The sequence below is a fragment of the Nannospalax galili genome, unplaced genomic scaffold (genome assembly GCF_000622305.1).
Source record: "Nannospalax galili isolate Female #2095 unplaced genomic scaffold, S.galili_v1.0 scaffold751, whole genome shotgun sequence".
Taxonomy (NCBI): domain Eukaryota; kingdom Metazoa; phylum Chordata; class Mammalia; order Rodentia; family Spalacidae; genus Nannospalax; species Nannospalax galili.
The window spans coordinates 5,399,495-5,411,774 of NW_008331125.1; the positions used below are offsets into that span (position 1 = coordinate 5,399,495).

Here is a 12,280-nt window from a genome sequence, read left to right on the forward strand (position 1 = left end):
CAAAAAGTGTCCTTTGTATCCCTCTGACCCAATTAGTATAGATCTCAGGGTATGTCTGTTAAACATCTGTGTATACTGGTTTCAGAAGCTGGGACTGTATAAAGCCAGGCACTTTAATCTACAGTTCTGAGAGGAAATGGGAACTTTCTTGATAGAAAGTACCACCTGTTTCAGCAACTAAGCACTCATGGCCCTCAACCAACTTGAAAGCAAGTTTAGACAAATTTTAATCAAACTGGCATCTCACAGAACTGCCACATGCATGGTTCATAAAGTTTATATTTTTTGCTTGAGGAAAAAGTGATATTGTTCTGATTCCATGCAAGAAATCTTTTAAAGCTTTATAGAAGTCTACTAATGTCAAAATGAAACACGTCACAAAGTTCAATACTATTTTATACTAGCATTTAGTGGTTTATATTTTATAATTTATTTTGATAAAAATAATTTAATCCTTTACAATAGAGCTGGTTATTTTTCAATGTGTTGCTAAAGAAATTATGCATGTAATCATGTAATTACCAGACCATTGGTAATCAAGCACATCGTTTCTACTCTTCAGCTTTCCCTTTTCTTCTTTTCCACAGAGCAGTTGACAATTACCTTCTGGTAGATTTTACCTTGAGTAATAAATCACTCTGACAAGAGTTCTGGAAGTAGCGCATCAGGATACCAGCGTGGGTGGCCTTTTGTAAAAGGCAAGTGTGCATTCCTCAGGGGTGTTTTAGGTAACAATCAGTGTGAGCACTGGCACCAGAGGAGAGCCTGGAACTCTGGAATTCTCTGCTCCAAGTTTAGGATGATCCCCAAGCTTTCCTGGTAGAGTGGATCTTCTTTTATGAAGGTGAAGGTCTGATCAATGCTGCCATAGTCTTGTATATCTCATTTTCTTGTGTAACACTGACCTGTGGCTTCTTATTGGGTCTGAAATAGAATCCCAGGCCTTAATCTTAAGATGTGTGGTTCACCTTGAGCTACCTCTGCCTTCCTTCTGTTTCTCTCTAGCTCTACTGGCCTTTCCCTCCTTACCTAGGCTAAGCTCTTTATCACTTCGGGCTCATTTTAGGCTTTTTTTTAAGGGCTTGTGTCAAAACATGATGTTCTTGGAAAACTCTCTTTTGGTGAGCCCACATAAACCATCACTAAACCTCAATACCCTTTTTTATTTTCTTTATAGCACTTTTTTGAGATAATCTTACATTTACTTCTTATTAAAAAATAAGATTTGTAAGAGAAGAAAATTTTCACTTTTGTTTGGGGCTGGGGATATGATTTAGTCAATAAAATGCTCACCACACAAGCGTGAGAACATGAGTTTGATTCCCAGCAACTACATAAAAGAGCCAGACACTGTGGTATGTGCCTGAAATCCTACTACTGGGGAAGTCGAGAGAGGATGGTCCCTGAGGCTTGCTAGCCAGCTAGCCTAGCTGAATCAGAGAGTTCCAGGTTAATATGTGCACCCCCACTATTCAAAAACATGCACACATTTATATACAGACATACGCATGTACACATGAATGCATGCACACACAGAGCTTACTGTGCTGTATTTTGTTGCAGTATTTTGAGAATCTATGACAATGCCCTACATAAAGTCAATGCTCAATAACATTTGTCGGTCAGGGATGTAGTTTAGTGGTAGAATACTTGACTAGCATGGGTAGAGCCCTAGGTTCACAAGAAAAAAAAATGTTGAATGAGTTAAAATTTGTTTTGACTCAGAGCTTTGTTTACAATGTCTTTTCCTGTTGATTGGAATGTGATTTTGTCAGGAATGAAGGAACCAGTGTTATAGGGTAGTGAGGAAATACAGGAAGATGGGCCTGGTAAGTAAGCTATATGATTTGTGCAGTAAATTACAACTTTGACTTTAGAACAAAAAGAAATAATTACAGATCCTTGACAATCAGGTTCTAACACCTGATTAGATAAGAGTTCCCAAATACATTTGACATTTTTGGCCTTTGGAACAGAGTAGGTTGCTAAGAGGCCCAAGGACATTTTGACTTTTAGCCAAGAAACTGGCTGCTTTTCTTTGGGGTCTTTTTACCCTAACTGCCTAGCCAATTCTTATCTCCTATTCTTACCACATCATCCTCTGAAGAGGTTACCCAAATTGCCAGTAGGGAATTGGGACGCAGACCACTCTGGCTTCTTCCATGCTGAACAGGGATGCAGGGTGAGGAAATTGGGGTACCCTTTTAGTGGGTCTATCTAAAAGACTCCCAAGTTGCATAATTCTTATCTGTAGGGAGAAAAGAAAGTCCTTGACTGGTGCCGTGGAGATGTAAAGGAGAAGTAAAGGCAAGATTAGTTAGCATTACAAGTTCTAGACAGGGAACCAGAAAAAAAAATCAGAACAGGGAAAATTTCAAATGTTCATATCAGAGTCCATTGGAATTTCTTGATGAGAGCTATTAGATCTTTAAAAGGAAACTTCCCAGACTGGAGAAATGGCAAGGTGGTTAAGAGTACCTGCTACTCTTGCAGAAGGCTGGAGTTTGGTTTCTAGTACCCATATAGAGCAATTTACAACTTCCTGTAGCCCCAGCTCTAGGGAAATCCAGTGTCCTCTTTGGCCTCCATTGTCACCTGCACTCATGTCCACAACCTCCCCTTCCACGTACACATTATTAAAAATAAAATGAATCTCTTAAAAAAGGAAGGTTCCCCTTATACCCAGATATGCTGTGATGATTCATATATCTATTTATGAATGGCTTTTCAGAGACCATGACCAATGGAATTAATACTTTAAACACAAAACAAGAAGTAAAATAACATTTCTTATGTGTATCCTAGGTTGGGCTGGACAGGAGCTGTTTCACAGAGTTGATGAGATTTCAACTAATGCAGTAAATTATCTGTTAAAGTTTAGGCCTTATCAATCATCCTTATTGTTACCACATGGAAGAAAAATGTGAAATTCTGTAAAATGCTCCCTATTGACAAAAAATGAAATCCTTGTAAGCATAGCTGGAATTTCTCAGGTTCTCCAAAGACAATGAGTCACCTGACCTTCCACTCATCTCACGATCTAAAGCAAAGTAAGCAAAGGAAGTTTTCTGAGACTAAAAGGTCTGTGTCAACACCAGTGCACAGTTGCAGATTACACACAAGGAATGTGAGTCTCAAATCAGTTTTTGGGTTATTTCACATCTCTTGACCAGATCTCTAATGTAATTTCATTAAGAGACTGTGTATTGCATTTCTGTGGGATAGAAATTGGTTTCTTTCCTCCCTATTCCCAGCATAATTGCAATCATCAACAGAATTTTAAATGCTTGTAAAATTAATAAGGATCTCAGAGGAAAGTATCAGCAGGGAGCCAATCAGACCAGAGTAAAAGGTGAGACAGGTGGAGACAAGTACATAGCATGTGGTGGGAGTGGGTGTGCTGGGTAGCTTTAGTGTCAACTTGAGAGACCTGGGTTGAGGGATCCTCAATTGGAGAATTGCCTTCATTGGACTGGCCTGTGGCCATGTCCATGGGGCACCTTCTTGATTGTTGAGTGATGTGAGGGGGACCAGCCCACTGTGGGTGGTGCCACCCCTGGGCAGGTGGGCCTGTGTTGCATAAGAAAGCAGGCTGAGCAGGGGCCAGGGAAGCAACTCAGTAAGCAGTGATCCTTCATGGCCTGTGTTCCAGCTCCTGCCTCCAGGTTCCTGCCCTGAGTTCCTACCTTGGGCTCCCTGACGAACTGTGTCCTGGGAGATGTAAGACAAATAAACCTTTTCCTTCCAAAGTTGGTAGTGGTCAGAGTGTTTTGTCACAGCGATGGAGAAGAGACAAACCAAGACAGTGGGCAAAATCAGTGATTATAAGTGTGCATGATAGATAGTCCTAATTTAATTTATTTTGCAGACTTTTCAGAACCTTGGGATTTCATTCACTTTATTGGTTAGTATGGGCTAAGGTGCACTGTTGTAATAGTCAATTAAACAACACAGCTCATTCTGTGTGTCTGTTATCACTGAGGGACGTAGGTTGATGAAACAGCCACCATCTTGAATTTCCTCTAACCCGAGGGGAAAGTAAGCTCTTGAAAGTCTCATTCTAGGTAGCTAAAGAGCATACTAAAATGACATGTGGAATTTGAACTCGGAGCTCACTGGGCCTGGCAGGTCACAAAGTGCAACTGTGAATAGAACTAATGACATTCACGTAGGATTCAGCTGCTTGTTTGGTGCACAGATTGACTGATCAGATCAATGTGTGCTGGGGGCGTTTAACTGTCAATTTGACATACTCTAGAGCCACCTGGGACCAGAGTCTCTGAGGAATTATCTAGAACAGGTTAGTCTGTAGATAGTACCATTTCATGGGCTGGGTGTTGGACTATACAAAAGTAAAAGAAACTAGCCTAGTGTTAAGAAATCAGTCAAGCAAGGAAGGAAGGATCCGTGCATTTATTCTTTCTCTCTGATTTTGACTGTGAATGTGATGCTTTTAGTTGCCACCTTGACTTCCCTGCAGTAAAGGAAGGTAACCTGAAATTGCAAAACAAACAACCCCCTTTTCCCCCCGACATGCTTTTTGTCAGGGTACTTTATCACAGAAACAAAAATAAAACTAAAAGAGAGCATAAGCATATCAGAGGAAATCTTATTTCACTCATTTAGATTTATCATTGATTTATTGATTGATTTATTTTTACTATATTTTAAATCAATGTTTGACTAACTTGCTCAGATATTGTTCTAGTTTGTTTCTCTACTGTTGTGACAAAACACTCTGACCAATACCAACTTGGGGAGGAAAGCATTTATTTGACCCACATCTCCGGGATCACAGTTCATCACTGAGGGAGCCCAAGGTAGGAGTTCAGGGCAGGGACCTGGAGGCAGGAGTTGGAGCACAGGCCATGGAGGAATGCTGCTTACTGGCTCTGTCCCCTTGCCCCTGCTCAACCTGTTTTCTTATATAGCATAAGCCCACCTACCCAGGGGTAGCACCACCCACAGTGGGCTGGGCCCTCCCACATCACTCAGTAATCAAGAAGATGCCCCACAGAGATGGCCACTGGCCAGTCCAATGGAGTCAATTCCCCAGTTGAGGCTCCTTCAACCCAGGTGTGTCAAGTTGGCAACTAAAGCTATCCAGCACAGATATATTGTGTAACTTATTAATAATTTTCTGATCAGTACATGAGTTCTTTAGTCTGTTGAACATTTATTGAGAACCCACTTTGTAGTCAATTAATATGCTAATTATGTTGCGTGGACTTGGTTCAGAATTGTCATCAATTCCTTATCTAACCTCGGAAAGGAATTCACTTCAGTGCTTACAGAAAAGGTTTTTGTTGAGGCTCATCCACTTTGTAGAGAACTGGTGAGCCTTATAGATCATGCTTTTAAAATGCCTAGTGTTGGGAATAGCTCTGTTGGCCATGGTATAAGTTGATTAGGACTCGATAGCCTATTCCGTCAAATGATTTTCACTTTATGGTCATGAAGTCAAGACTGTCTTTAAATTCTTCACTTCTTTTCTATCTTTAGCCCTCTCATTTGGGATACATAACCAAGGTTTGAGTCTTGAACAGCAGACTCAGTGAAGCAACACATATGTAGTGGCTTCTGGGCAGCTCGGCATTGTCCCTTTGAGATGACTAACGCAGACCCAGATATAATGTTAGATATAACGTTACATAGGTAGAAGTCCTTCAATACAAGCTGAGGAGGGTGTGAACCCTTAAGTCCCATCTTCTACTCTTGGTCCCTTGAGGTTGGCTTCTTAGCTTTCTCCTCACATGACCACAATTTCCATATATTTTCCTTGTTGGGAATAAAAGATGTGGATATTGTTAAGTTTGTTCTGTGATAAAAGGCAGCTTTTTTGAATGAAGATTGGGAGTTACTTCTTGAATAACTCTGTGTTAACTGTTTCCAGAACCAATTTCAGTTGAATGTGGAAATTCTGTATTTGTGGTTTTTCTCAATCCAATATTGTCAGCATAAGGCTTATTATTGAGAGTAGTTTCTCTTTGACCAAAACTGAATTTGGCACTTCTGGTCAGTCAATGGATATAGTTTTGAGGAAGAAATGATATTAGTATACCTTTAGGGTATGGATTAAAAAACCCGTCTTCTTTGGCGTTCATGTGAGCAATTCCACTGGCCCCTTATTCTTTTTCTCTCTCTTGCTTGCAGGTCCAGATAGAAACTACTGATGTAAGAGACCTTGTCCCCTAGCAACAGATCACGCCCACGTCTGCCTTGCAGCTCCTTTCGGCTCACCACCGGCCCTCAAATGAACTAAAGGTATTCATTCACCCATGCACGTGAGGAAAGCATTAACGGAGACTCTAGAAGGTGCCCATGGGAGAGTTTAGGCGGGTGAACAAGAAAGAGGACGATTGCTTACCGATTGGCCCATAGTAGCAGGCCGTAGGTAATGACCATGGGAAAGCTTTGGGGACCACGAGCTGGCTTTGTAGAATGTCTTTGCAAGAAGGTTTGGAGCTAATGTTTTAAGAAGTGTTCAGAAAACAAGCATTTTCCTGTCTGTTGTTTCTTGTAAGAATTGGGGTAGGAATTGGATATTCAATCCTTTTGCTTTATTCTGATATCTGTAGAGGAAAATCAGCTGTAGTTCACTTTTTTTTTTCTTTAAATATTTTATTATTTTTATTTTATGTGTATGAGTGTATTGCATGCATGTATGTGAGTGCGCCCGTGTCATGCAATGCTGTGGAGGTCAGGTGAGGGCTTCAGTTTCCCCTGGAACTGGAGTTAAGGAAAATTCATAGCCACCATGTGGGTGCTGGGAATCGAAACTGCGTCCTCTGCAAGAGCAGTCAGTGCTCTGAACCGCTGAGCTATCTTTCCAGCCCTGCTACAGTTCACTTTTAAGACTTACTTCTGACTTTTGAAACTCATTTCTCTCAAAATGTCTTGATTTTAATAGTGTTCTGTTGAGGCTGTATTCTTGGAAATCAGTCCCGAACGCTACATTTCCTTGTATGTCTGTTGTAACTGTGTAACAGAAGCCACCTGAAGGGCAGTGGTGGTATCTTCACTCTTCAGTTCCCACCTTGTAGGGCCGAATTGAAATCTTTTAAAAAGAAGCCTATTTGTGTGCATGCATATGTGTGCATACAATGTGTGTGCATGTGTGTGTGAGTGTATGTGATATGTATACATGTATTGTGTGCCTGTGTTTGTGTATCAGTGTGGGCACACACATGCCATGGTACACAAGTTTAGGTTAGAGGACAATCTCAGGTGTCAGTCCTTGCTCGAGAGTCTTTTTTCCTTGTTGATGGCTGCATACTCCAGGCTAGCTGGCCTGCAAGCTTCCAGGTATTTTTTTGTCTCTACCCCCCATCTTGCAGTTGTAGCACTGACTGCAGACACACACTACCCTGGTTTTATGTGATTTCGGGGAATACAAACTCATGTCCTTCACACTTGTGCGGCAAGTGCTTTACCCACTGAGCTATCTCCCAGACCCCAGAAGTTTTGATGGTTGCTTGACTCAGTGGAGCCTGATATGCACACCTAAAATGAGGAGAAATTGTTTCTCTATAGAAATGTGCTTATGTAAATAGCTTACATAATATATTATACATATCTTGTTTACTAGGGTTTGAGCTCATTTATTTCATTTAAAAAATAAATTTTTGTTTAAAATTTTATTTCATTTATTATTGTGTGTGTATATACATGCCATGGAGCACATGTGGAAGAGGACAACTTGTTGGAGTTGGTTCTCTCCTTCTGTGACATGGGTTCCAGGAATTGAATTCAGGTCATGAGGCTTGGCAGCAAGCATTTTTACCTGAAGAACTATCTCCCAGGCTTCATTTCTTTCTTTCTTTACTGAATTTTTGTGATTCTCATACAGTTTGATGGCATTTAGAGCCACAATTTAATGTACATATATATACATATATATACACATATAAACACACACACATATATATATACATATATATTCCTATAGAGTCTAATTTGTGAATCCAAATGTCTTTCAATGTGGGTCCAATCACTGGAGCCTGGCTAACCTACCAAAAGTCCCATGCTTGAAAGAGACTGTCACTTCCTCCACTCAGATTCATTTATTTTTTTCTTATGTAAATCCAGCACAAAAATGTTCATAAATTTTATTATTTCTTACAATATCTCAAAATTGAATTTGAAATTAAATAATATACAAAATGAACGCTGAGATTTTTTCAATTTACTTTGGCATTTTGTTTGAGCAAATTATGTGGTTGGTAGAAGATTCAAGCCTTGGTGTGGCAGTTCTGTGTTACCATGGTGATGCAGGTTGGGAAAGATGGAGAGCTATTATGCCAGTTGCCTCCAGAGTGTGGTTTTCTAAGAGTAGCACTTAGTATCACCCAAGGAATACTGAATGAGATATTTTCTTTTAAAAAATTATTTATTTAATAAACACATAATTAGAAGAAGCATTTCATTGCAACAGCATTGACATATTCAATTACAATTTCCAGAGCTAAGATGCATCTCTTTTAAAATTGGCTGTAAATTTTTAGGTTCACAGTTGAATTAATACAGTTATACAATATTGTACCTAACATAAACCCTACAAGATATAAAATTAAATGAGGTTTTAACCTTTAAAAAAGATCTCCATTTTATTATTAAAATAAACTGTTTCATTCAGAAAATCTTTTATTCTTTTGGTCTTTTTGACACAGGGTCTCCCTATAGCCCCAGATGTCCTGGAACTCACTATGTAGACCAGGCTGGCCTTGAACTCACAGAGATCCACCTGCCTCTGCCTCCTGAGTGCCAGGCATGTGCCACCAAAATTGCCTCAGGGTTGATCGCTCTAACCAGACCTGCGTGTCTTGGAAGGACGGTCGGCCCCAGCTAGCTGGTTTAATAAAACTCTGCTTGATTTTTGCATCTCCATACTCGTGCATTTGTTCTCCTGAAGAGACCTACCGAGTCACGGACCCTAACACAGGTAGATTTCAATGATAATTTTTTTCACCTCTACTAATTAACATGAAGCAAATTTTTATGCTTCTTCCTCAACTATAACTCATGTATTTATTTATTGATATTTTGTGTATATTTCATACAGAACATCCTAAACAATCTTATTCATCTATATACCCACATTCCAAGTAACACCCTCCCATGCCCCCCCTGCCAAAGCCCATATACTCTGTCATCCCTGTTACTGTCCACTGTGTTGTCAGTTTCTCCAGCCATTCCCCAGCGGTTATCCATCCACTGAGTCTAGTCAGCCTATTTGTTGTTCCTTGTTTTAGAAGATTGGCTCTTTCTCATCTAGCAGCATCCTCTTACCAATATTCCTTTAGATAAGATTGGAGTCTGCTGTTCATTTTCTCAGTTCTATGCTGGGTTACTGTCTGGGAGTCTCTTCGGCCACCCTGGCCAACAACTCAAAAGAAGGTATCTCCTGTCTGGCATTGTTTCTTGTCATGTAGCCTTTAGCTATACACATGGACTCTTAATGAATTACATTGACCCCTTTAATCTTTGGTTATACTTTCCTTTAGAGTGTTTAAGACCATGCAGTTGGCCCAGATAAACCAATTTATTTTTACTCTTAAGTTCTTTTGAGGATCTGTTCCTCAGGGGTCACATGGGCTTAGGAGGAGCCCCTGGCTCCTTTTCTCTACCAGTTCCATCTATGTGAAGATAAGTCAAAGGTCCTACTCAACCATGGATGGCTTCACTTGGAAGCATGGAGGAAATGCTTCCTCTGTGTTGAGCCTCCTCTTTGTAGACTAGACAGTGGTTCAAGTCCATCTGGTGGGGTCTCATTGGCCTCCTTGATCAAGAGGACAGGTGACCCACAACAGTTACAGGTCATTTTGAAAGATGCTCCATAATCCTCTGGAACTTAATGAACCTTGGAGGGCAAGAAGCAAAAACTGTCCTTTAAGTTCCTCTCACCAAATTAGTAAAGGCCTCCAAGTATGGCTGTTAAACATCCAAGAAGGTTAGTTCTACCAGTCTGGTACTTTTAATTACCATGTGCTATGCAGATAAAGATTGAGCAAAGACCAAAGGTTCTCAGATAAACCTTGCCTAGACATATATTATGTTCCTTGAGCAAGTTGTATGTATGTCAGTAGGTTGTTGCACTAATATGGTTCCCTCTGTTTTTTTAAAACTAGCTGGGCATTATCCATCTCTTGCATTGTCTAACCCTTCCACCATATTTTCCCCATTTAAAGTGCCCCAATTTTTCCCATTTCTCCCTTAAAAATACCTTTCTCCTATGGTCCCAACTCCTTTGAACTCCTTCTTTCCCTTTATCCTCAAGGTTCCTGTATAACCGTCCCACCCCCCTCCCCTTAAAATAACCCCATATATATATAAGGAGAATATACGTCATTTTTTTTCCTGAGTCTGTGTTACTTCACTTAGTGTAAGAGTTTCTAGTTACATCAATTTACCTGCAAATTTCATCATCCTATCTTTCTTTATTGCTGAGTAAAACTCCAATGTATAAATGAACCACATTTTCTTATCCATTTGTCAGTTGAGGGACACTTAGGTTGCTTCCATCTCTTAGCTATTGTGAAAAGAGCAGCATGCACAAGTGTCTCTGCAACAGGATGAGTTTTTGGGTATTTGCCAAGGAGTGGTATAACTGAGTCAAATGGTAGGTTCCTTTGTACTTTTAAGAGTTCTCCACACTGCTTTCCATAGGGGTTGAACAAGTTTGCAGCCCCACCAGCAGTGGATGAGCATTCCCCTTTCTGAACAACCTCTCCAACATTTGCTATCATTTGTTCTCTTGAACTTAGTCGGTCTGACTGGGGTAAGATGAAATATTAACGTGGTTTTAATTTGCATTTCCTTAATTAATAATGATGTTGAACACTTTTTAAGATGCTTCTCAGCCACTTTTAGTTCTTCTTTTGAGAACTCTCTGTTCAATTCCTTAGCCCATATTTTAATTGGTTACTGCCTTTCTTGATTCTTTGTTTTCTGAGTTTATTATATATTCTGGATGTTAAACCTCTTTCAGATGTGTTGCTGGTGAAGATCTTCTCCCATTCTGTGGATTTTCTCTTCACTTTCTTGGTTGCTTCTTTTGATGTACAGAAGCTTCTTTGTTTAATGAGGTCCCATTTGTTGATTCTTGACCTTGTTTCTTGAGCAATTGATGTCCAGTTTAGAAAATCCTTTCCTACACCTATATCTTATAGGTTATTGCCAATGTGTTCTAACAGTTTCAGAGTTTCAGGCTTCACATTGAGGTCTTTTTCACACTGAGGTCTTTGATCCATTTGGAACTGACTTTTGTGCAGGGTGAAAGATAGGGGTTTATTTTCATTCTTCTACAGGTGGAGATCCAGCCTTTTGCCAGCACCATTTGCTGAACATGCTGCCTTTCCTCCAGTGAATTTTCTTGGCCCCTTTGCCAAATATCAGGTGGCTGAAATTTTACATACTCATATTTGGGTTTTAAATTCTGTTCCATTGATCTACGGGTCTATTTTCATGCCAGTACCATGTTGTTTTTATGCTATAGCTCTGTAATACAGTTTAAAATCTGGTGTAGTAATCTCCCCATCATTGCTCTTAGTGCTCAGGGTTGCTTTGGCTATCTAAAGTCTTTTGTGCTTCCATATGAATCTTAGGATTTTTTTTCCAATTCTGTGAAGAATGTCATGGGGATTTTGATTGGTATTACAATGAACCTATAAATGGCTTTTGGTAGGAAGGTCATTTTCACAATAATAATTCTTCCAATCCATGAGCATGGGCGGTCCCTACATCTTCTGATGTCTTCCTCAGTCTCTTCAGTTAAAGCTTTAGAAATTTAATTGTAGAGGTCTTTAATGTCTTTGGTCAGGTTTATTCAGAGATTTTTTATTTATTTGTGCAGCTATTGTGAAGGGGAGTGTTTCTATGTACTCTTTCTCTGATTGCTTGTTATTGGTATATAGAAAGGCTACAGACTTTTGTAGACTAATTTTGTAATGTGCCACATTACTGAAAGTGTTAATCATTTCTAGGAGTTTTCTGGTGGAATTTTTGGTGTTTCAAATATAATATATCATCTGCAAAAGGGATAATTTGATCTTTTCTTTTCCAATTATTACTCCTTTAACTTCTTTCTCTTGTCTAATATTTCTTGCAAGAGTTTCAAGCATTATGTTAAAAAGGAGTGGAGATAGTCGACAGCCTTGTCTGGTTCCTGATTTTAATGGGATTGTTTCCAGTTTTTCTCCATTTAGAATTATGTTGGTTGTGGGTTTGTTATATATGGCTTTAATTATGTTGAGGTATGTTCCCTCCAGTCCAATTCCCTCTA

The 12,280-nt window shown here is 39.7% G+C and overlaps 1 protein-coding gene across 5 annotated transcripts in view; it reads left to right on the forward strand.

Moving 5' to 3' along the window:
• Positions 1 to 12,280, forward strand: part of LOC103724528 (cAMP-specific 3',5'-cyclic phosphodiesterase 4D-like) — a 754,636-nt gene that overhangs the window by 152,906 nt on the left and 589,450 nt on the right. For all 5 annotated transcript variants that reach the window (XM_029557979.1, XM_029557975.1, XM_029557983.1 and 2 more), the window contains one exon: positions 6,154 to 6,264. The gene's annotated coding sequence lies outside the window, so the exon portion shown is untranslated. The remainder of the gene's footprint in view (positions 1 to 6,153; positions 6,265 to 12,280) is intronic.